General features: G+C 47.0%; 1 long non-coding RNA gene across 1 annotated transcript; it reads right to left on the bottom strand.

Moving 5' to 3' along the window:
* Positions 1-37: 37 nt before the first annotated feature.
* Positions 38-16,216, bottom strand: LOC138428103 (uncharacterized). The gene is made up of 2 exons (XR_011252267.1): positions 15,672-16,216; positions 38-778 (listed from the first exon to the last, which is right to left on the bottom strand). It is a non-coding gene; the product is annotated as an uncharacterized lncRNA (long non-coding RNA).
* Positions 16,217-23,275: the final 7,059 nt, after the last annotated feature.

The following is a 23,275-nucleotide window of genomic DNA, read 5'->3' as shown; positions in this document are numbered from 1 at the left end:
TCAAGGCTGTATATTGTCACCCTGCTTATTTAACTTCTTTTTTTTTTTTTTTATTTACTTTGACATTTATTTTTTTTTTTATTTTTTTTTTCTGCTTTTGTTTTTTTTTATTTTTAGTTTTTTATTTTTTACATTTTAAAATCTTTAATTCTTACATGCATTCCCAAACATGAACCCCCCTCCCACCTCCCTCCCCATAACATCTTTCTGGGTCATCCCCATGCACCAGCCCCAAGCATGCTGCATCCTGCGTCAGACATAGACTGGCGATTCAATTCACATGATAGTATTCATGTTAGAATGTCATTCTCCCAAATCATCCCACCCTCTCCCTCTCCCTCTGAGTCCAAAAGTCCGTTATACACATCTGTGTCTCTTTCCCTGTCTTGCATACAGGGTCGTCATTGCCATCTTCCTAAATTCCATATATATGTGTTAGTATACTGTATTGGTGTTTTTCTTTCTGGCTTACTTCACTCTGTATAATCGGCTCCAGTTTCATCCATCTCATCAGAACTGATTCAAATGAATTCTTTTTTACGGCTGAGTAATACTCCATTGTGTATATGTACCACAGCTTTCTTATCCATTCATCTGCTGATGGACATCTAGGTTGTTTCCATGTCCTGGCTATTATAAACAGTGCTGCGATGAACATTGGGGTACATGTGTCTCTTTCAATTCTGGTTTCCTCGGTGTGTATGCCCAGAAGTGGGATTGCTGGGTCATAAGGTGCTTATTTAACTTCTATGCAGAGTCCATCATGAGAAACGCTGGACTGGAAGAAGCACAAGCTGGAATCAAGATTGCTGGGAGAAATATCAATCACCTCAGATATGCAGATGACACCACCCTTATGGCAGAAAGTGAAGAGGAACTCAAAAGTCTCTTGATGAAAGTGAAGGAGAGTGAAAAAGTTGGCTTAAAGCTCTACATTCAGAAAACTAAGATCATGGTATCCAGTCCCATCACTTGATGGGAAATAGATGGGGAAGCAGTGGAAACAGTGTCAGATTTTATTTTGGGGGGCTCCAAAATCACTGCAGATGGTGACTGCAGCCATGAAATTAAAAGACGCTTACTCCTTGGAAGGAAATTTATGACCAACCTAGATAGCATATTCAAAAGCAGAGACATTACTTTGTCAACAAAGGTCCGTCCAGTCAAGGCTGTGGTTTTTCCAGTGGTCATGTATGGATGTGAGAGTTGGACTGTGAAGAAAACTGAGCACTGAAGAATTAATGCTTTTGAACTGTGGTGTTGGAGAAGACTCTTGAGAGTCCCTTGGACTACAAGAAGTCCATCCTAAAGGAGATCAGCCCTGGGTGTTCTTTGGAAGGACTGATATTGAAGCTGAAGCTCCAATACTTTGGCCACCTCATGGGAAGAGTTGACTCATTGGAAAAAATTCTGATGCTGGAGGGATTGGGGGCAGGAGGAGAAGGGGACAACAGAGGATGAGATGGCTGGATGGCATGACTGACTCAATGGACGTGAGTTTGAGTGAACTCCGGGAGTTGGTGATGGACAGGGAGGCCTGGTGTGCTGCGATTCATGGGGTCGCAGAGTCAGGCACGACTGAGCGACTGAACTGAAACTTCTCTTAGCCCCCACCTCTCGTGTGATCGAGACTCAGGACCAGAGATCCTGAGACGCGCCCATCCTCCTTCGGTTTCCTGACTTGCAGTCCAGTCATCCTTCAAATACATGCCTAGATTCTCAGTCAGAAAGTTAAGACGAGATTCCCTACAAGGCCATCATGTTCTAGAAGCGGAGGACTTGGCCACATGAAGCTGGTCATGGAGTCCTGAGTGTGGGTTTCTCCACCTACCGGAGAAGTCTCATCTCCCAGCCTTCTCTCCTTCTGCTGCCCAAATCTTCCATATCCCCGAGACCTAACTCATAGGAGAAACCTCCTAGGACCACCCCGATAATTGCCCTCTTTCCTGAAAGCCCTCAGTCGGTGCACAGGGGACAAACAACTGTGACAAATTATCTTGAATTGCTATTTAATTCTTTTGTATTATTTTAACTTTTATGTTGGTGTGTCTTATTTCCCTCACTTTTTTCTTTTTTGCCAGTTTCTGCACAGCCAGGACTACGCATTATGAGTGATTTTATATTCCCTACGTCTGGGACACAGTAGGTTCAATGAACGTTTGTTGAATTGGTAAAGTATTTGCTGAGGATAGCTTCTACACCCAGTCATTCTGGATGCTGAGGAAGATACAGGCAAGGAGGGAGGTCCAGTCCTTGTCCCCAAGGAACTCAGGTACCAGAGTCTGGAAACCAGATCTTAAGCAGCTTTCAGTGTTAAAACCACTGGGAGTGGCTTTCAACCTTGGCTGCTCAAGGGAATCACCTGGGAAGTCCTAAGAAATACAGACCCCTGGGTCCCAATGTCACCATCCTGATATGATGGTCTGGAGTTGGGGAAGGGGGTCTAGGCATTCAGAGCTTTGCAGATATCCCCAGATCTTTCTAATATGTAGCTGAGGGGGCAGAACCACAAAGGTAGACGGTATCATCCGGCCTCCTAAACCCCGCTCATTTGCAAAAAAAAGCGAGACTGGGTTCCAGGAGCCTTCTCTGACTGGGAGGTGGAGTATCGGAAGGGCTTTGCCTCCCCAGGTCTCAAAAGCAACTTCATGACATCCTCCCCCAGCATGCCCCAACGGCTGCTCTATCCTCATTGCCAAGGGAAGACGGAGAGCTCCAGAATGTTCCTTAAAGGCTTTGGCAGGCAGCAGCAGACACGGTTAGAATCAGTCAAGAGCTCATTCCCCTGTGTGGCGCAGGAGGAACACGGCTGATATTTACAGCCTTGGGAAGCTGCTCCTTTAAGAGAAGGATGTACTCGGCGCTTGTTTCTGAGCGTGCCTTTCTGCTCTCTGTCCTCAAGGAGGCTGTTCTAGGTGACTCAAACCCTGCCTTTCATACCTTAGGACAGCCTTCATCATTTAGCCCCCATGGAAGGGTCTAGAAACCCAGCCAAAGTGGGATTCATGACCCCAATACCTACAGAAGGAGGCACGGATGGGGAGAATCCTCTCTTGGGGCTTCTGAACTCTGCTGTCTTTCTGGGGAAGGTGGATCTCCTGGCATCCTTCATTCCAGTTCGCTCAACCCTGTAAGACCCTGTTCTCAGCGTGCAGCCTCCAAGTCACCTGCATTATGGTCACCTGGGGGACTGGTGAAAACACAGATGTCTGAGCCCCACTCCAAATCCCCCATATCAGAGACACCTTCAGGGGGTGTTGGAATCTGCATTTTAAATAGCTCTCAAGGTGCTTCTTTAACCTGCTCTGGTGGTGACCACTGATAGACTAGAAGGAGCATCGTACTTGAGTGGAAAGCCTGAATGAATGAAATGCAAATTATTTCATCCACTTGAGCCCCATAGTGTTGTGACAGTTAAAGCAAATACACATAAAACTGCTGCACAGGATGGGCCCTACATACATATGCTGCTGCTGCTGCCGAGTCGCTTCAGTCGTGTGCAACTCTGTGCGACCCCATAGACGGCAGCCCACCAGGCTCCGCCGTCCCTGGGACTCTCCAGGCAAGAACGCTGGAGTAGGTTGCTATTTCCTTTTCCAATGCACGCATGCATGCTAAGTCGCTTTAGTCGTGTCCGACTCTGTGCAACCCCATGGACAGCAGCCCACCAGGCACCTCTGTCCACAGGATTCTCCGTCCACAGGATTCTCCAGGCAAGAATACTGGAGTGGGTTGCCATTTCCTTCTCCACTACATACGTATAGATGAATCTAAAGATGACCCTCTGCTTGATTTATTCAGTTTTCACCTTTTATTATGCAAGGTTTCAAAATACACAAAAGTAGAGAGTATAGCGTAAGGAATTCCCGTGCCCCCGTTACTTACTCACCATCAGTAATGATCAGCTCTTGGCCAGTTTTGTGATGTCTATACTTCCTACCTTCCCCCTCCCTGAGGTTTTTTAAAGAAATCCCAGACATCTTATTATTTGTCCATAAGTATTGCAGAATTCAACCCAGTGCTCTGTGACAACCTAGAGGGATGGGATAGGGGGTTGGGAGGGAGGTCCAAGAGGGAGGGGACATGTGTATGCCTATGGTCGATTCACTGGGTTGTAGGGCAGAGACCAACGCAGCATTATAAATCAGTTATTCTCCAGTCAAAAATAAACTTGAAAATATTGCAGTGTCTGTAAAAGATAAAGATTCTTTAAAACAGAGAGAAGAAAGGAAGAGATATCACACACTATATGATGTAACTTATATGCGGAATCTAGACAAAACACCAAACTCACAGACTCAGAAAACAGATTTGTGGTTGCCAGAAACAGGGGGCATGTGTGGTGCATGTGTGTGTGTGTGTGCGTATGTGTGTGTGCATGTGTGTGTGTGCGTGTGTGTGTGTGTGTGAAATGGGCAGAGGAGGTCAAAGGGTACACATTTCCAGTTCTGTGGTAAATAAGTCCTTAGGTTGTAATATACAGCATGGTGACTATAGTTAATAATAATATATGGTATTAATATATTTGAAAGATGTTAAGAGAGTAGGTATTAAAGGTTCTCATCACACACAAAAAATTGTATACTCTGTGTGGTAATGGATTTTAACTAAACTTCATGGTGACCACTACGCGATATATTTGTACATCATTATGTTGTATACCTAAAACTAATAAACAATGTTATATGTCAATTATATCTCAAGAAATAAAGGGAAAACTACCTTCGCAGCAATAGTTCTTGGAGAGCTGTCTCAATCATGCGGGAGTTTGTTGGAAACACAAAATCTCAGGTACCCCCCCAAACCCGTCTGGCTCATTCTTTCAGTCGTGTCCGACTCTTTGTGGCCCTGTGAATTGTGGCCCTCCAGGCTCCTCTGCCCACGGCATTTCCCAGGCAAGGACACTGGAGTGGGTTGCCATTTCCTATTCCAGGGGATCTTCCAACCCAGGGATTGAACCGGTGTCTCTGCATTGGAAGGTGGATTCTTTATCACTGGAGCCACCGGGGAAATTCTCCATCCCCAACCTCCTGAATCAGAATTGCCCAGCCCCCCCCAGAGCTCTCCAGCTGATTTTCATGCCTGGTAGTTTAGCTGGTAAAGAATCTGCCTGCAATGCAGGAGACCCTGGTTCGATCCCTGGGTCGGGAAGATCCATTGCAGAAGGGATAGGCTACCCACTTCGGTATTCTGGCCTAGAGAATTCCATGGAATGTATAGTCCATGGGGTTGTAAAGAGTTGGACACGACTGAGCAACTTTCACTTTCAAGGTTGAAACAGCATTGCTGATAATATTCTTTCAGTGTCCCTGAATATGGTCCCCTCTTCTCTATAATTGATGTAATTCATAGTTAGATCTGAAGGTTTGATCGGAGTCAGGGGTAATTCTTTTTGAAAGAATACTTCATAGATAGAGGTGATTCTCTGCTTTGGATTGCATTTGTATTCATTCCTTACCCCTCAATGCTTTGAAAACAGATCAGACAATATTTGCAGATCACAGAGCAGATTTCTTGCCTAAGATCATTCTAACCATTTTTAGTGCAATTTTCTACATATTTCCTTAATTGCTCTGCTTTGAAATTAAACTTTCATCTAAAGCTAACATGAGTCAGTGACTTGGGAGACTGGAATGTTAGTGTCCATTAGCTTTTTACCACCTTCAATAGGATTCACACCTACTTGCTTGGGAGTCTTGGTTTCATGGGGTCATTTATGATGAACTTGGAAAGGATCTGTACCTGAAGATCCTCCTGGCCCACCACACCACTGGAAACCCCGCCAGCTGAGATTCATTCCACTGAGTTTAAGTCAGTCGCTATCCAGTTAAATGAGACTTAAAACGTGAATGCTCCTGGGCTAATACCTCACTCAGTCATGTCTGACTCTTCATGGCCCCACAGACTATAGCTTCTCCTCACCAGGCTCCTCTGTCCATGGAATTTTCCAGGCAAGAATACTGGAGTGGGTTGCCATCTCCTTCTCTAGGAGATCTTCCCTACCCGAGGATTGAACCCAGGTCTCCCACACTGTAAGTAGATGCTTTATGGTCTGAGCCACCAGGGAAGTCCATGCTCTACACTGGTCATGTATCTTTGGGCCAGGGTTGATTCCCTTTAGAATTGACTGGTTTGATCTTGTTGCAGTCCAAGGGACTCTCAAGAGTCCTCTCCAGCACCACAATTCAAAAGCTTCTTCTGCAAGACAGAATAAAGGAAGAAGAGAGAGAGCTTGGGAGCTTGGTGGAGGGCTCAGCAGTGTCAGGCAGGGTCTGAGAATGTTCTGTGTGGACACACCATGGAGCTAACTGGTGGACCACAGGCCCAGAGGCGACAGGGGGCAGGAAATGTTTGGAATCCCCCACAATAGGGCGATCCAACAGGGTGCATCCATATGGTGGTATATTTCGCAGCTGTGAAATATCACATTTTTGAAAGATACTTAACATAACTATTTAACAACATGAAAAATTTCTCCATAAAATAAGGAAAGAAGGATCAAAAACGATGTTATGCTTGTGAACATCCGAGTGAAGAAATATATTCATACTCCAGTTTTAAAAAAGCTCTGTTATGATTCCAATTTCCTTGAAAACATGTGCATATTTGCTGGCAGGAAATGCACCAGGATAGATGTGGCTTTTAAAAATTATTTTCTGTATGGTCCAAATTTTCTAAAACAAACATGTGTTACTCTTATGATGATTAAAAGTACAGATGGCTGGTAGCCTTGGCGAAATTATTGGTGCTATCATGCCTTTCATGCTGTTGTCTTCTGCCTGCGAATTGGGGGGAAATGGTTCCCCTCCCACACCCCTGCCCCGAGGAGAGGTTCTGGAAGCTGGGGCGTGTTTGAGCCCCCACTATATCTCCTCCTCTGGGCGAGGTGGAGGGGTGGGGGAGACGGGCAGTGTGCAAAGGGCCTCAGAGTCTGGTGGGAGAGAGGAAGAAGCAGCCAAGAAAAAAACAAAGCTTCAGTCGTGAGAAAAAAAGGAAATCCTGCTGTTTATGGTGACTCGGCTGGACCTCCAAGATAATACACTAAGCGGGGTGAATCAGAGAGAGAAGGTCAAGAACTATGAAGTCTCACTTATCTCTGTAATCGAACAGACTCAACTGGTCAAAAGAGAGTAGACTGGTGCTTACCAGGGGTTGCAGGAAGGGGAATGGGTGTTGTTTAAGGTACAAACCTGCAGCTAATAGGCAAGTAAGTGTGTGCGTGCTAAGTCACTTCAGTCGTGTCTGACTCTTTGCAACCCTGCAGACTGTAGCCCACCAGCTCCTCTGTCCATGGGATTCTCCAGGCAAGAATGCTAGAGTGGGTTGCCATGCCCTCCCTCCCGACCCAGGGATCGATGCATGTCTCTTATGTCTCCTGCTTTGAGAGGTGGGTTCTTTACCACTAGCCCCACCTGGGAAGACCAAGACAAGTAAGTCCTGGAGATCTAATGCCCAGTGACAATAAACGCAAAGTGAATACGATATTGTATTATAACCATCAAACTTGCTGAGAGACTAGATCTTATTCGTTACCACCAGAACAAAGAAATGATAATTATGTGAAGTGACAGAGCTGCTATTAATGCACTGATGGTCATATTACAATATAGTGAAAGAGTTAGTCACTCAGGCGTGCCTGACTCTTTGTGACCCACCAGGCTCCTCTGTCCATGAGATTCTCCAGGCAAGAATACTGGAGTGCATAACCTTTTCCTTCTCCAGGAGATCTTCCCAACCCAGGGATCTAACCTGGGTCTCCTGCATGGCAGGCAGATTCTTTACCATCTGAGGCACCAGAGAAGCCTATTATAATATATAAATGTAGCAAATAAATAATCAAAATGTATGATACATCAGATATTGCCAAGTGTTTGGGAAAACATTTGAGCAGGGTAAGGGGTGAGGGTGTGTGCGAGGAGTTGACTCCTGATGTCTTGAACTCTCCTCACTGGCAGCCCCCATGTCTTCAAACAGATGCTTCTACAATGAAATATCGAAGTGCCCAGAGATGGCATGATAACCAGCTGCTTTCATGCCCCAGCCATTCAGAAACTACACGCAAAGTGGCCCTGGTCTTGAGCATGGAGGGGAGGTGCACGTGCAATGTGGGGCTGCCCTCTGGGACGTGCAGGGTTTTGGAGATGACCCCTTTTAGAGAGAAGCAGATGCCAACACTCAGGAGTAAGTGGAATCCCTGGGCCCAGGGCTGTCTCCCCGGCTTCTGCCCTCAGGAGGTTGGCCTCAGGATTTTATACTCTCTCCCCACCTGGTGTTGCCCTGACTGAGCAGCTATGACTGCCATCGTAGGATAGGTTATTTTGCCTCTGTCTTCTTCGCTTCTCTAAATTCATCCCCACAGCTCATCCACAAGGTCCTAAGGCCACGGTGCCGTTTGAGAGAGCCTGGACAAGCATCCCATGTAACAGAAAGGGCCTCTGACGTGGTCAGGGTCAAGGCAGAAGCCACCCAAACCCACACACGCAAGGCATCGGTGATACAGGAATGCTGAGCAAGCTGAACAGTGACAGGGAGACAGCCCCAAGGTTGGTAAGAGCGGGAAGCCGTTGTCACTGCGGGCTCAGGAGGCAGCGGAGGAAGGCTCGTCAGCAGAAGCTAGGCCATCTGATGGGAGCTAGAGCCATTGTCTGGGGCTGCTTAGAGGACCTGGGGCCAAGAGGGAAGGGCTGCCTGGTGGGCCCCCTCTCTCTGGTACAGGTGCTCCTGAGGCGATGGGGAGATGGGGGAGGCACATGCTGGTTTCTCTACCCGCCCCCTACCCCCCATCCCCACTGCCTCCCGCACTGGCTGTGCCTCTGTGACGGTAAATGTTAGGTCAACCTGGCTAGGCAGGAGGACTCAGGCATTGACTCGAACACTGATCTAGGTGTTGCAGTGATGACACTGTGTAGACATGGCTAGCATCTATGTAATCTGGCTTGCAATCAGCTGACTTTAAGTGAAGGAGACTATCTTTCACCAGTTGGGTGGGCCTGATCCAATCAGTAGAAGGCCTTAAAAGCAAAACCAGAGATTTCTTGGAGAAAAAGAAATTTTGCCTTAAGACTGCAGCATCAACTCCAGTCTGAGCTGCCAGCCTTGTTGAGTCTGCCTGACAAGTTTTAGACCCTCCTGCCCAGCCCCCACAATTGTGTGAACCACTTGTTTAAAGTAAATCTATCAATCATCTATCTATTTATCTATCTGTCTTCTACCTATATACCTCTGATTGGGTCCATTTTTCTAGAGAACTATGACTGATGCCTTTGACCCAAACTACATGGAAGTCAGCTGAGAAATGCCACCACTTTTGATTCCGTGAAAAGCAGGGAATTGCAATTAGCATGGTCTCTTAGCGGGAGTGACATTCAGAATTCTTCTGCTTGATGTTTTCCCAGAATGCTCCTTTTTTCTACAGCTCGCAGGTGTTTGCCCAGCAACTAGCATTTCCTGAGCACTTACTCTGCACCAAGCCCTGTGTTAAGTACTTTACCTGTTTGATTATCCAGTGAAGCAGATGCTATTATTATCTCTGCTGTGCAGATGAAGAAGCTAACCACTTAAGTAACATGCCCAGTGGTGTACAGCCTATTAGTGGTAGACCTGGGATGGTATCCCAGCCTACTAGCTCATCCCTTTCAGACGTAAGAGGGTAGTTGAATGATCATCTTTCAAGGAAGCCCATAGCCCTGGGTTAGAATCCAGGATCTGGTATGAATATTTACTTTGTAATGTTGTAATGTTGAGCAAATCTCTGAAGCTTGCCCAGATTTCACTTACTCATCTATAAAATGGGGCTGTCAGCATTGAAAGGACTGGATGGGTCCGTGCATGCGTGTCAAGTCACTTCAGTCATGTCCGACTCTGTGTGGCCCGCCAGGCTCCTCTGTCCATGGGATTCTCCAGGCAAGAATACTGGAGTGGGCTGCCTCCAGGGGATCTTCCCAACTCAGGGATCAAATCTGAGTCTCTTATATCTCCTGCACTGGCAGGCAGGCTCTTTCCCACTGGTGCCACCTGGGAAGCCCTTGGGTGAGTCCATGTCTGTCCAAATGCTCTACCCCCAGAGGGTACCACAAACCCAAGCATCCTCAGTCACCCTTCCATCCTTTTCTCTCCCACTCTATCTAGGGAGTTACTGTACATCTTTCTCTTTTTGCTTTACTTCATGCTCCTCCAATTTTCATTTTCTTTCGCCTAATACTAATTTTGCCCAGCTTGGCCTCTGAACGTAGTGGTGAGTGGTGTCTTGGACATGTCACCAACAGCCAGTTCAAGGGTTGGGTGGAAGCAATATATGATTTGCTTTGTCTTGTGCGCCTGCAGTAAAAAACAAAACCAAGACATGCTGGCATAAGCTTCGTAAAGCAGGACTGTGGCATTTTCCAGAAGCGCTGAATTTACTCCCAGCAGGCTCTCCCTGGCTCCTTTCATTGAAAAAAGGATTTGTCTCTACCGCCTCCCAGCCCTGGAAACCTGTGTTCACAGTGAGCTGCTTTCTTGCACGTAGTGCATGGATCATGCAATAAAACATGGCCTTCTGGTTTCTTTTCTCCAGGTATTGATCACTGTTCTGAATTTTCCATTCCAGTTTTGTCCTGCTATGATTTATTTGTAAAACAGGGGGCAGGTCACTGCTTCTCAAGCTTCCCTTCTTTTGTTGTTTTTCATTTTTTCCTACCTACTAAGAAGAGGAAAATAGTCACTGAATCTTAACATGCAAGAGAAATAATTGAGACCTGTATCTCTCAAACTAAACGATATGCATCTCTGGGGGATACGTGACCAAGTATTAAGATGCAGTTTTTTAAAATACAAATCAAGTTTGGAGCAGCTGTCTGCAGCATTGTTTCACCCAAAGATTCAGCAGAGAATATTTTTATTTTATAACCAACTAAGATTTATTATAGAGTAGATTGCAAAATCCATTTGGATTTTTAGGATGAAAATGAAAACTCTGAACTTAAGGACCTTCAGGTAGAGAGAGGCACACCAAGCATCAGCACCTCTAGCTCCCAGGGCGCTGAGAACTGACTTATGACTCCAGGCCCGAGATTGGAGGCTCCTCCTGAGAAAGGAAGAGCCTTGGATGAGCAGCACTCAACTCGATCTCTGCTTCTTGCTCTCTGGAATCCAACAAGTCAAAGCCTGTATTTCCCAGACTCCTTTGCAGCCAGGTCAGAAAAGAGATTTTGTTCCACCAATAAGAAGTGCTTGGACAATCTGGGAAGATAAAAGTGGGGCTGGAGGATAGGGGTTTGATCCCTGGTTGGGGAACTAAGATCCCATGGGCTGTACAGTGCAGCCAAACATTAAAACAATTTTTTTAAAATAAAATCTTCCATTTTTCCTTTTTACTGACCCAAAAAGGAGGGGAAGAATAATTATTTGTGCCTCACTTACCACTTTTAGACCCTTGACAATCTGATAGCCTTTTCGTTAGTTAACTGCTTTAGCCATTTCTCTCATATCTCAGGTATTTCCCCAACCATTTAGTTATTTCAGCCATTTTTCTCCTGCGCTCACTCAAAGGAACAAGCACACGAGGTCTGCTCCGTGGGACCCTGAAGAACATTTGATTCCTGGCTGGATGGCATTTACCTTATGCCATTTGTTGAAGCCGTATGGCTTCTCCTACCATCTGGGAGTCTGTTGAAAAACTACATTTCGTTCCCAGTTAGCTCAAGCCTGACCTGCAAACTTGGCAAAAAACAATCCTGCTCAGTTTCTTTCCCGAGTTTTGTATTATGGGTACCATAGGCTGTACCGTAGGTATGCCGTGGGCTGTTTTCTGGGTCTGGTTCAACATTTCAACTTAGTCCATTTTGTTATGACTCATGGATAAGTTTTGCAGGTTCTATCCCTGGGTTGGCAAGATCCCCTGGAGAAGGAAATGGCTACGTACTTCAGTATTCTTGCCTGGAGAATCCCATGGATGGAGGAGCCTCGGGCACTATGGTCCCTGGGGTTGCAAAGAGTCAGACACGACTGATCAACTTACACTTTTTCTTTCACGGATAGTTTGTGTTATTAAAATTCTGTCCTCTAGGCTATAGACAAAGTGGGTAATCTGAAATCCATTCTGGAACTGACTCTACTCTCTCTCTCTCAGTCAGTTCTGAAAAACATGGCAACCATTGAGAGCAGAAAAGACCCCTGTTTCTACTCTGCACACATCCAACACCAACATGGTATAAATATAACACTGGATTCTGACATTTTGAATGGATGGAGGAGCAAATTAGCTGAGTATTTGCTGCTGGTCTGTTTGCATGGAGGAGGTGGACTGTGGTCAAGCTCCCTGGTGCCAGCCTCCTAAGGTTATAGCTCACATGCCCAAGAATCCATTCATTTATTCAACAAACATTTATGAAGGGCCTCAGTGCATTTTCCCTGGTGGCTCAGCAGTAAAGATTCTGCCTGCAAGGCAGGAGCTGTGGGTTCGATCCCTGGGTTGGGAAGATCCCCTGGAGAAGGGAATGGCTATCCACTCCAGTATTCTAGCCTGGAAAATTCCACGGACAGAGGAGCCTGGCAGGCTACAGTCCATGAAGTCGTCAAGAGTTAGACACGACTTAGTGACTAAACCACCTCACGGCACAAACCCAGGCGGCACAACCCAAATGCTCGTCAAATAAAGTTTTGTGACAACGAACTGCGATGGAGCGGGGAGGAGGGGAGCGAGGCGGGAGCTGGCTCCCCGTCCAGCGTGAGAGCCCTGGGGCTCTTGACCCCTGGCCCGAACCGGAGCAAGTGGGCTCGTCACTGAGCCTGTCACGTGGCGCAGAGGCAAAAGCCTTGCTGAGGTCTCAGGTCGATTGCATCTATTGCTTCCACCTTATCTACATGGCCTGTCAGTCTATCATAGGAGGAAATTAAATTGGTCCGACTTGATTTACTCCTTACAGGGCTGTGTCCGTGAGCTCCCCAGGCCTTGCCCCCTTCTGGCTGACTGCACATTGATTGCTTGATGATTTGTTCTAGCATCTTCCCTGGAAACCAGGTTAAGCTGATCAGGCTGTAAGGAAGCTTTTTCTGCTTCCTAAAAGATGGGCGTTGTGTTTGTTCTTTGTGAAGCTCCCCAGGTAAAGCCTGAGTCTGGGAAATGCGCAGAATAATGGCTGGTCCCTCCCCAGCGGTCCCTGTCAATTCCCCTCGTCCATTCCACTGAGTGTCGTGAGTCCCCGTGGGTTTAGTCTCAGACAGCCCTTTGCAAAGGCCACTCCACTCTATTCCCGGTACCCTGGGCCCCGCCGTGTCACGGGAGTGGGACTCGAAGCCTAGAAAACCAGTCTGGGGTGAAAGGCAAAGGGAGGGTCAAAGAAGCGACCTGCTGGTCTCACGAGCCACGGCAGGCCGCAGGTCGAAAGGAGCTCCGAAATCTCGAGAAGGACCGGGAGTGCCGGCTTCCACAAAGCGTCTGGTGGTCACCTTCTGACCGTAGCCCACAAACCTTACATCCAACTGGAGCATCTTTTGCTAAAGACAGAAGTAAAACTACCCACCAAACCTCGGCTCTTTTGAATCCTGTTACCCGCTTGTCCTCTCGGACCCTCTGGAAAGGTATTTTCCTGGGTTTTTCTTTTCTGTGATGTAAATGAGGATGACTTCTGGTAAACTTTCACAAAAGCCAGTCTTAGCATTTCTGTGCCCACATGCCTTCGTTTCTTTGTTCCTCGGTAACTCGTTCTTCCCTCCTAGGGTCTCCCTCTCCTCTCCCTACGCCGTCTGCTCCCACCTGCCCCTTTTTAGATCCCAGAATGCAGCTCCATCTTGCGATGCTTACTGTCTTTTCTACGTTCTGGCATTTTTCCTGAGTCCCCTGAGCCAATTATTTAAAGGGCACTTGTTTTCTGTCATATCTCTTTACCTACTTGAGCATTTTCCTCCGTGAGGCAGTAAGAAACTTCTTATAAATTCCTTCAGGTATAGGAATCTGCTTTTCAAAGCCTCTCTCTGGGTATCTCCTTTCATCTTCATGAACAACTCCTCCTAAGGATCATAGATTTTTGCACTCAGCCCCAAATCCCTAATTCTTTTCCTCCAAAGGGATGAATCAAGATAAAGTAAATTGTGGGACTTCCCTGGTGGTCCAATGGTTAAGGCTGCAATCTCAATGCAGGGGGACTGGGTTCAGTTCCTGGTCAGGGGAAACAGATCCCACAGGCCACACTTAAGACCCTGTGTGGCCAAATAAAATTTTAAAAAAGAAAAGATAAAGTACATTGCTCCTAATGTGCCATTAGAATTTGGAAATTCTAGTCCTGATTTATTCTGCAAATATTTCAGTGTAGAGAAGATATTCTGCTTCATCACATAGGTTCACACCATCACCCAAGACGCCAACCTGGCATTGCTTTGCAGGTCTCATTTCCCACAGCAGCCCCTAGATTTGTGCATCAATTATACAATTATCACTCATGGGCTTCCCTAGTAGCTCAGCGGTAAAGAATCTGCCTGCCAGTGCAGGAGATGGGTGTTCAATCCCTGATCTGGGAAGATCCCACATGCGGCAGAGCAACTAAGCCCACATGTCCCAGCCAGGGAGCTGCAGGTGCTGAGCCCACCTGCTGAGCCCACCTGCCCACCTACTGATGCCTTCAAGTCTTGGAGCCCATGCTCCACAACAAGAGAAGCAGCCGCAGTGAGAAGCTCCTGCCCTGCAACTAAAGAGAAGCCTGTGCCGCAGTGAAGACCCAGCACAGTCAAGTAGTAAGTAAATAAAATGCTTTCAAAAATTGCACTCGTTAGAGAAAATGGTTTCCCTCTTTCCCCATGAAGAAGCCAAGAAACTCCAACCACAGCCTACAATCTTCCAGTTTTCTTTCTTTCCAATCTTCTCCCTTCTGCGCTCCTCCTCACACATACTTTCCCCCTTTTCCTCCTTTAATTTCTTCCTGCAGACCCTAGGCAAGTGACACCTGCCCTGGGCTGAGCCTAGCCAAGCCAACATAGGACTTCCCTGGGGACTCAGATGGTAAAGAATCTGCCTGTGATGCAGGAGACCAGGGTTTGATCCGAGAAGACTCCAGGGGAGATCTCCTGGAGAAGGGAATAGCTACCCACTTCCTGGAGTCTTGCCTAGAAAATTCCATGGACGGAGGAACCTGATGGGCTTGCAAAGAGTCAGACATGACTGAGTGACTAACACGTGGATGTGCTGATGGGATAACATTTGCAAAATTACAATAAGGAGGATGGGGTTCTGTCTCGGGCAGTCTCTGTTGCTTTGAGGGACGCCAGCTGCCGTGTTATGAGCTGACTGATGACCAACAGGGTCTCCATGGCCAGGAACCGTGGGGGCCTCTGGCCAGCAGCCCCCTCAGGAAACTGAATGTTGTCGGGAACCAATGAGTGACCTTGGAAGCGCGTCCTCCCCTTTGCCATGATCATGGCTGCAGTCATGTGGGATACGTTAAGCCTGAGGCCTCTGGATCACGTGTGTCCGGATTCCTGACCCACAAAAACTGAGAGATAATAACTGTTTGTTATTTTTAGCTGTTTAGCTTTTGTTCATTTGTTACACAGCAATAGAAAGTGAGACACTTATGTAATATTTTAGAAATGATTTTTTAAAACCTCTAGGGACAGGTTTGCCCACCTACTTAGTTCAAACTCCTCAGCTTCGGTCCTCCTTTCCCCTGCCCAGCACTTCCTGACTTTGCCAAACTCACCAGACTCTGACCTCTGGGTTCTGGTCCCTGCTTGGCCACAGACCCCTCACCTCTCCAGGCCTCCGTCGCCTCCTCTTTGTGAAGTCAGGGTGGGGCCCAGTCCACAGGGACCATCTCTCAGGGGTGAGTTCTTCGCCTCATCTCCTTGCAATTTATTCTTCCAGTTTTCTCTCCCCTCTCATTTCAGATGCAGAGGCTCCGATATGTATGAAGTTGAGATTCTGGAGGAAATAAATGAAATGCAGCAGGCCTGAGGAGAAGCATGACAAGGAATCCTGATACACCAGTTAGACTCAGCGCCAGATCCAGGGAGCCCCTCTTCATTTCTCCACTCTCTTCAGCCTCTACAAAAAGAATAAGGGACTTCCCTGGTGGTCCCGAGGCTCAGACTCCACGCTCCAAATGCAGGGGGCTCAGGTTCGATCACCGGTCAGGGAACTAGACCCCACATACCGCAACTCAGACCCAGCACAGCCAAGCAGGAAAAGTTTTAAAAACCCAACTGCAACCAAGCTACCACGCTCCCCGTACAGGCTCTCCTGAAAGTTCCAAATCTGAAGAAAGATTTGTTTGGAGCTTGGCCTCTGGGTAAAATTTAACTCTGTCTGAGAAAGAAGGGCCAGGCTGAGCTTCTTAAAGCTCCACGCTGCAAGTTCTCTGCACTTTGGGGCCTCTACCAACCAGGCTTGATGCAAAATTGGAGTGACTTTGAGCCCAAACCCATTAAACCTTGTGGGGAAGGTGCTTCTGAAGTCGTTAATGGAATTAGGCGCTTGGAGGAAAAGAGATCAGATGAATACCTCTGGCTTCCATTCTGTAATCCTAGGAAAGTGATCCAATCAGGAGCTCAGTTAAATAGGACAAAAACTGCAGAGTGTTCCAAGTCCTCTAGAGACCCGGAGCCAGTCTATTTTTCCCTCTAGTGCGGCTCACCGCATAAGCCCAAGGCAGTCCCACCACCAGCATAAAATGGGATGTTTTGGGGGTGATTAAGCATGAAATGTCGGGCAGGATAGACATGGGAGGGGCTCAGGTGGCCATGGGATTATGAGCCTCACAGAGAACTGACGCCACGCCCCTCCCACTGTTTGCTGTGGTTCCTCTGAGGGTTTGATCCTGGGCTTCAGTGACCAGCAGACATTGGTCATCTGGTTTCTGACTCTTCCTGTGATGACAGTCCTTTGTCTCTTGGCAAGGTCGTTATCTTCCTGTGAGGTTGCAACAGCAGTAATAGAAGAGCCGATAGCAATAACAACTGAGTAGTATATATACATATATATAAAATGGATTTTAACTTATTTCCTATTGAACTACGGGGGCTGACAATGTCGTGTTAGCTTCAGGTGTACAGCAAAGTGATTCAGTCGTGCATATATATGTGCAGGGCTAAGTGGCTTCAGTTGTGTCCCACCCTTTCTGACCCTGTGGACTCTAGCCCACCGGGCTCCTCTGTCCATGGGATTCTCCAGGCAAGAATACTGGGGTGGGTTGCCATGCCCTCCTCCAGGAGATCTTCCTGACCCAGGGATCAAACCTGAGTCTTTTCAGTTCAGTTCAGTCGCTCAGTCGTGTCCAACTCTGCGACCCCATGAATCGCAGCACGCCAGGCCTCCCTGTCCATCACCAACTCCTGGAGTTCACTCAGACTCACGTCCATCAAGTCAGTGATGCCATCCAGCCATCTCATCCTCTGTCGTCCCCTTCTCCTCCTGCCCCCAATCCCTCCCAGCGTCAAAGTCTTTTCCAATGAGTCAACTCTTCACATGAAGTGGCCAAAGTACTGGAGCTTCAGCTTTAGCATCATTCCTTCCAAAGAAATCCCAGGGCTGATCTCCTTCAGAATGGACTGGTTGGATCTCCTTGCAGTCCAAGGGACTCTCAAGAGTCTCCTCCAGCACCACAGTTCAGAAGCATCAGTTCTCCAGCCTGAGTCTCAGGTCTCCTGCATTGGCAGGTGGGATCTTTACCACTGGCGCTACCTGGGAAGCCCACGTATGCGTGTAGTATTCTTTTTCAAGTTCTTTTCCCATTTAGGCTTTTACATAGTATGGAGCAGATTTATATAAAATCATTTCAATTTTAAGCCTATGGGGTAGGCATTATTAAATTCTTGTGAGAGACGAAGAGATTGAAGCATAACAAAATTAAGTCGTCTTCGAGGATGCAGCTATCAAGCATCAGGCCTGGGATTCCGCCACAGTCTGTGCGGCCGTGAGCCTGTGTTTCTTGCGGTGGCTGCTTAAGCACGCTGCTTATGGGCTCTGTCCCTCACCCACAGCCTCCTAACTGATCTGTGGTCACTGCCTGCCCTGCACCAGCGTCATCTTTCTTGAAAGTCCCTTTGAGCTATGAGAGAGGTGGATGGTCAAAGTCAGTGGTTCCCGACCTGGCTGTGCATAGAAACTGCAGGAATGCTGAGTCCCACCCCACCCTCAAAACTTTCAAACTTTAGGGGTCCAGGATGGGACCATCCATCTGAATTTTATTGACAAGGGCTCTGGTTAGTAGAAACACAGTCAAATCTCAGACTGTGAGATTTGAAATCTGAAAATTCCCTTCCAGAACAAAGTCTCCAAGGCAGGAGGGCACTGGGAGAGCTGCCTGGTCACCTGTCCCTCTTCTAGCAGTCAGGTGTCCCCTTCCTGGGGCATGCTGCCCCACCCCCGCCCTCTCTGGCCACCCCTGGACACTGCTAGGGACACACAGGTCCGACGGTGAGCTCGCATCCCACCATCCTGCCCCTGCCTAGGGTGACACTTTGCTCTGGGTCTTCTGTTCCCTGTTGTCTAATGCTTTCGCGCCTGTATTTTCTTAATAGGCAACACATACACAGGGTATAAATCTCCAACATGACAAGAGGGCATATTGATAAATATCTCCTTCCTAAGGAAATGGTGCAAATGAGTTTACGTAAGAAACAGAAAGAGACTCACCTACATACAAAATGAACTCAAGGTTGCCAAGGGGAAGGGATAGTTAAGGAGTTTGGGATGGACATGTATACACGGCTATATTTAAGATGGATAACTAACAAGGACCTACTGTATAGCACATGGAACTCTGCTCAATGTAATGTCGCAGCCTGGATCGGGGGGAGTTTGGGGGAGAATGCGTACATGTATATGTATGGCTGAGTCCCTTCGCTGTTCACCTGAAACCATCACAACATTGTTGATGGGCTATACCCCAATACAAAATAAAAAGTTCAAAAACAAAAGGCTCTCCTTCCTACCCTATAGCACAGGAGCCCAGGTGTCATGCCTTAGAGGGACCACCAGTCATGTGTTTTTTTTTTTTAATGGTAGTTCGCTGTACACAGTGCCCTGCTCTGCTTATTTTGAGGGAAATATAGTTTGAAGATTACCCCAGATCCACGCACAGAGAGCTCTGGACCCTAATGTCTTTGCATGAGTAGGCCGTAGTTTGTTCTAGCCATCCTTATGGATGGACATTTAGATAGCCTCTGGTCTCTGGCTATTCCTAACCACGCCACAGTGAGTATTCTTGTATGTATGCCACTTCTCACGTGTATAAGGATATATTAACATAGATTAGATTACATATATTATGTGTGTGTGCGCTATCACTTCACCTGTGTCTGACTCTTTGAGACCCTATAGACTGCAGCTTGCCAGGCTTCTCTGTCCATAGGATTCTCCAGGCAAGAATATTGGAGTGGGTTGCCATGTCCTTCTCCAGGGGATCTTCCTGACCCAGGGATGGAAACCCGTCTCACATCTCCTGCATTGACAGGCAGGTTCTTTACCACTGGCGTCACCTGGGAAGCCCAGGGCAAGCAGATGCCAGGGGTAACACTACTGCCACGACTCAGATTCGAACTGAGGTTGCTGCGGTCACAACGGAGAGCAAGTAGCCACTACGCGATCTCGGCACGCCACACTCCTAGACGGTATCTGTAGAATAAAGTTCACAGGAGTGGGATTGTAGGTCAACGTGTGCGTTGTTCTTTGTAACTCTAGTTTCCCATCTTCTTTGAGTTACCTGTCTAATCCCTAGGGCCTTGGGTAACAGAGCCCGGGCCTCTGATCACTTACATTCCAAGTCTCTATGCTGGGCCCCTGGTTCCCTGGGGACTGGTGACTTCAGGGGCGCTTCGGCGGGTCTGGGCAGCCACTCCCTCTCACCTGCCGTGTGCTCCCCATCAGACCCCGATCTCAGCCTCTGAGACTTAGGCTAGCACGTCACAGGAGGCTGTAGACCTTTCCTCTCTGCATGGACTTGACCCTGGGATTATGGCCTCTGTCTAGATTTAAAGTTCCTGAGCACCCTTCCCAGTGCTAACGAACCTCCACCATAATCGTCCTTGTGTATCCAGTTTCCCTTGGTCTACCTCAACGAAACCCGACTCTTCATCCCATTGAGCTGGCCAACTGCATGGAAATGGAGGACCTCCCCCTAGTCTCGTGATCTGGACCAGCTCTAGATAAAACCACAACGTAGGTGACACTTGTCTTGGGGTCTTTCTGTCCATTTCCTCTGGGTCCCTCTATACCCTCTAAGTGCTCTCCGGCTACTCAGAGGTTCCTCTGGGGCCCTTGCCTGGATTCGCTAATTGTATCTAGCAGAGTTGTGTGCTCCAGATTTCTTATGCTCTCTCCATCCTGATCTCAGAATGTGTCTGTCTTGTGTTTCCTCTCCTAAGGATCCCATTGGATAAACTCATTGGCAGATAATGTCATCCATGTGATAATCCTCCTAGAGGTATTTTCATCTTGGTATGGGGATTCCTGAGATACGTTTGTTGACTGAATGCTACTTCGGGGCTGGAAACAGATCAATCAAGATTTGAGAAGTGGAGGGGCGGCCGGTAGAAGCAGGGTGGTCCATGGTATGCCAGGAGAAACACCTGGTGTGTTGACACGTGACACCCCTCGATTTGCAGAGTCTGCGTTTCCTCAGAGGAGCCATCCCACGATGAAGGTCAGGAACGGCGGAGGTAAGGAGATACCCCTCGTCCAAGGTAAGGAGCAGCGGCTGTGCTTTGCTGGAGCAGCTGTGAAGAGATACCCCATGCCCAAGGTAAGAGAAACCCAAGTAAGATGGTAAGTGTTGCAAGAGGGCATCAGAGGGCAGACACACTGAAACCATACTCACAGAAAACTAGTCAATCTAATCACACTAGGACCACAGCCTTGTCTAACTCAATGAAACCAAGACATGCCCACGGGGCAACCCAAGACGGGCGGGTCATGGTGGAGAGGTCGGACAGAATGTGGTCCACTGGAGAAAGGAATGGCAAACCGCTTCAGTATTCTTGCCTTGAGAACCCCATGAACAGTATGAAAAGGCAAAATGATAGGATACTGAAAGAGGAACTCCCCAGCTCAGTAGGTGCCCAATATGCTACTGGAGATCAGTGGAGAAATAACTCCAGAAAGAATGAAGGGATGGAGCCAAAGCAAAAACAATACCCAGCTGTGGATGTGACTGGTGATAGAAGCAAGATCCGATGCTGTAAAGAGCAATATTGCATAGGAACCTGGAATGTCAGGTCCATGAATCAAGGCAAATTGGAAGTGGTCAAACAAGAGATGGCAAGGGTGAATGTTGACATTCTAGGAATCAGTGAACTAAAATGGACTGGAATGGGTGAATTTAACTCAGATGACCATTATATCTACCACTGCGGGCAGCAATCCCTCAGAAGAAATGGAGTAGCCATCATGGTCAACAAAAGAGTCCGAATGCAGTACTTGGATGCAGTCTCAAAAACGACAGAATGATCTCTGTTCGTCTCCAAGGCAAACCATTCAATATCACAGTTATCCAAGTCTATATGCCAACCAGTAACGCTGAAGAAACTGAAGTTGAACGGTTTTATGAAGACCTACAAGACCTTTTAGAACTAACACCCAAAAAAGATGTCCTTTTCATTATAGGGGACTGGAATGCAAAAGTAGGAAGTCAAGAAACACCTGGAGTAACAGGCAAATTTGGCCTCAGAATGCGGAATGAAGCAGGGCAAAGACTAATAGAGTTTTGTCAAGAAAATGCACTGGTCATAGCAAATACCCTCTTCCAACAACACAAGAGAAGACTCTACACATGGACATCACCAAATGGTCAACACTAAAATCAGATTGATTATATTCTTTGCAGCCAAAAATGGAGAAGCTCTATACAGTCAACAAAAACAAGACCAGGAGCTGACTGTGGCTCAGATCATGAACTCCTTATTGCCAAATTCAGACTCAAATTGAAGAAAGTAGGGAAAACTGCTAGACCATTCAGGTATGACCTAAATCAAATCCCTTATGATTATATGGTGGAAGTGAGAAATAGATTTAAGGGCCTAGATCTGAAAAATAGAGTGCCTGATGAACTATGGAATGAGGTTCGTGACATTGTACAGGAGACAGAGAGCAAGACCATCCCCATGGAAAAGAAATGCAAAAAAGCAAAATGGCTGTCTGAGGAGGCCTTACAAATAGCTGTGAAAAGAAGAGAGGCAAAAAGCAAAGGAGAAAAGGAAAGATATAAGCATCTGAATGCAGAGTTCCAGAGAATAGCAAGAAGAGATAAGAAAGCCTTCTTCAGTGATCAGTGCAAAGAAATAGAGGAAAAGAACAGAATGGGAAAGACTAGAGATCTCTTCAAGAAAATTAGAGATACCAAGGGAACATTTCATGCAAAGATGGGCTTGATAAAGGACAGAAATGGTATGGACCTAACAGAAGCAGAAGATATTAAGAAGAGGTGGCAAGAATACACGGAAGAACTGTACAAAAAAGATTTTCACGACCCAGATAATCATGATGATAAGATCACTCATCTAGATCCAGACATCCTGGAATGTGAAGTCCAGTGGGCCTTAGAAAGCATCACTATGAACAAAGCTAGTGGAGGTGATGGAATTCCAGTTGAGCTATTTCAAATCCTGAAAGATGATGCTGTGAAAGTGCTGCACTCAGTATGCCAGCAAATTTGGAAAACTCAGCAGTGGCCACAGGACTGGGAAAGGTCAGTGTTCATTCCAATTCCAAAGAAAGGCAATGCCAAAGAATGCTCAAACTACCGCACAATTGCACTCATCTCACATGCTAGTAAAGTCATGCTCAAAATTCTCCAAGCCAGGCTCCAGCAATACGTGAACCGTGAACTCCCTGATGTTTAAGGTGGTTTTAGCAAAGGCAGAGGAACCAGAGAGCAAATTGCCAACATCCGCTGGATCATGGAAAAGCGAGAGAGTTCCAGAAAAACATCTATTTCTGCTTTATTGACTATGCCAAAGCCTTTGACTGTGTGGATCACAAGAAACTGTGGAAAATTCTGAAAGAGATGGGAATACCAGACCACCTGACCTGCCTCTGGAGAAATCTGTATGCAGGTCAGGAAGCAACAGTTAGAACTGGACATGGAACAACAGACTGGTTCCAAATAGGAAAAGGAGTACGTCAAGGCTGTATATTGTCACCCTGCTTATTTAACTTCTATACAGTGTCCATCATGAGAAACGCTGGACTGGAAGAAGCACAAGCTGGAATCAAGATTGCTGGGAGAAATATCAATCACCTCAGATATGCAGATGACACCACCCTTATGGCAGAAAGTGAAGAGGAGCCAAAAAGCCTCTTGATGAAAGT

The sequence above is a fragment of the Ovis canadensis genome, chromosome 23 (genome assembly GCF_042477335.2).
Source record: "Ovis canadensis isolate MfBH-ARS-UI-01 breed Bighorn chromosome 23, ARS-UI_OviCan_v2, whole genome shotgun sequence".
Lineage (NCBI taxonomy): Eukaryota > Metazoa > Chordata > Mammalia > Artiodactyla > Bovidae > Ovis > Ovis canadensis.
Note: the sequence above shows the minus strand (reverse complement) of the source record. Positions and strands in the feature narration are given on the sequence as shown.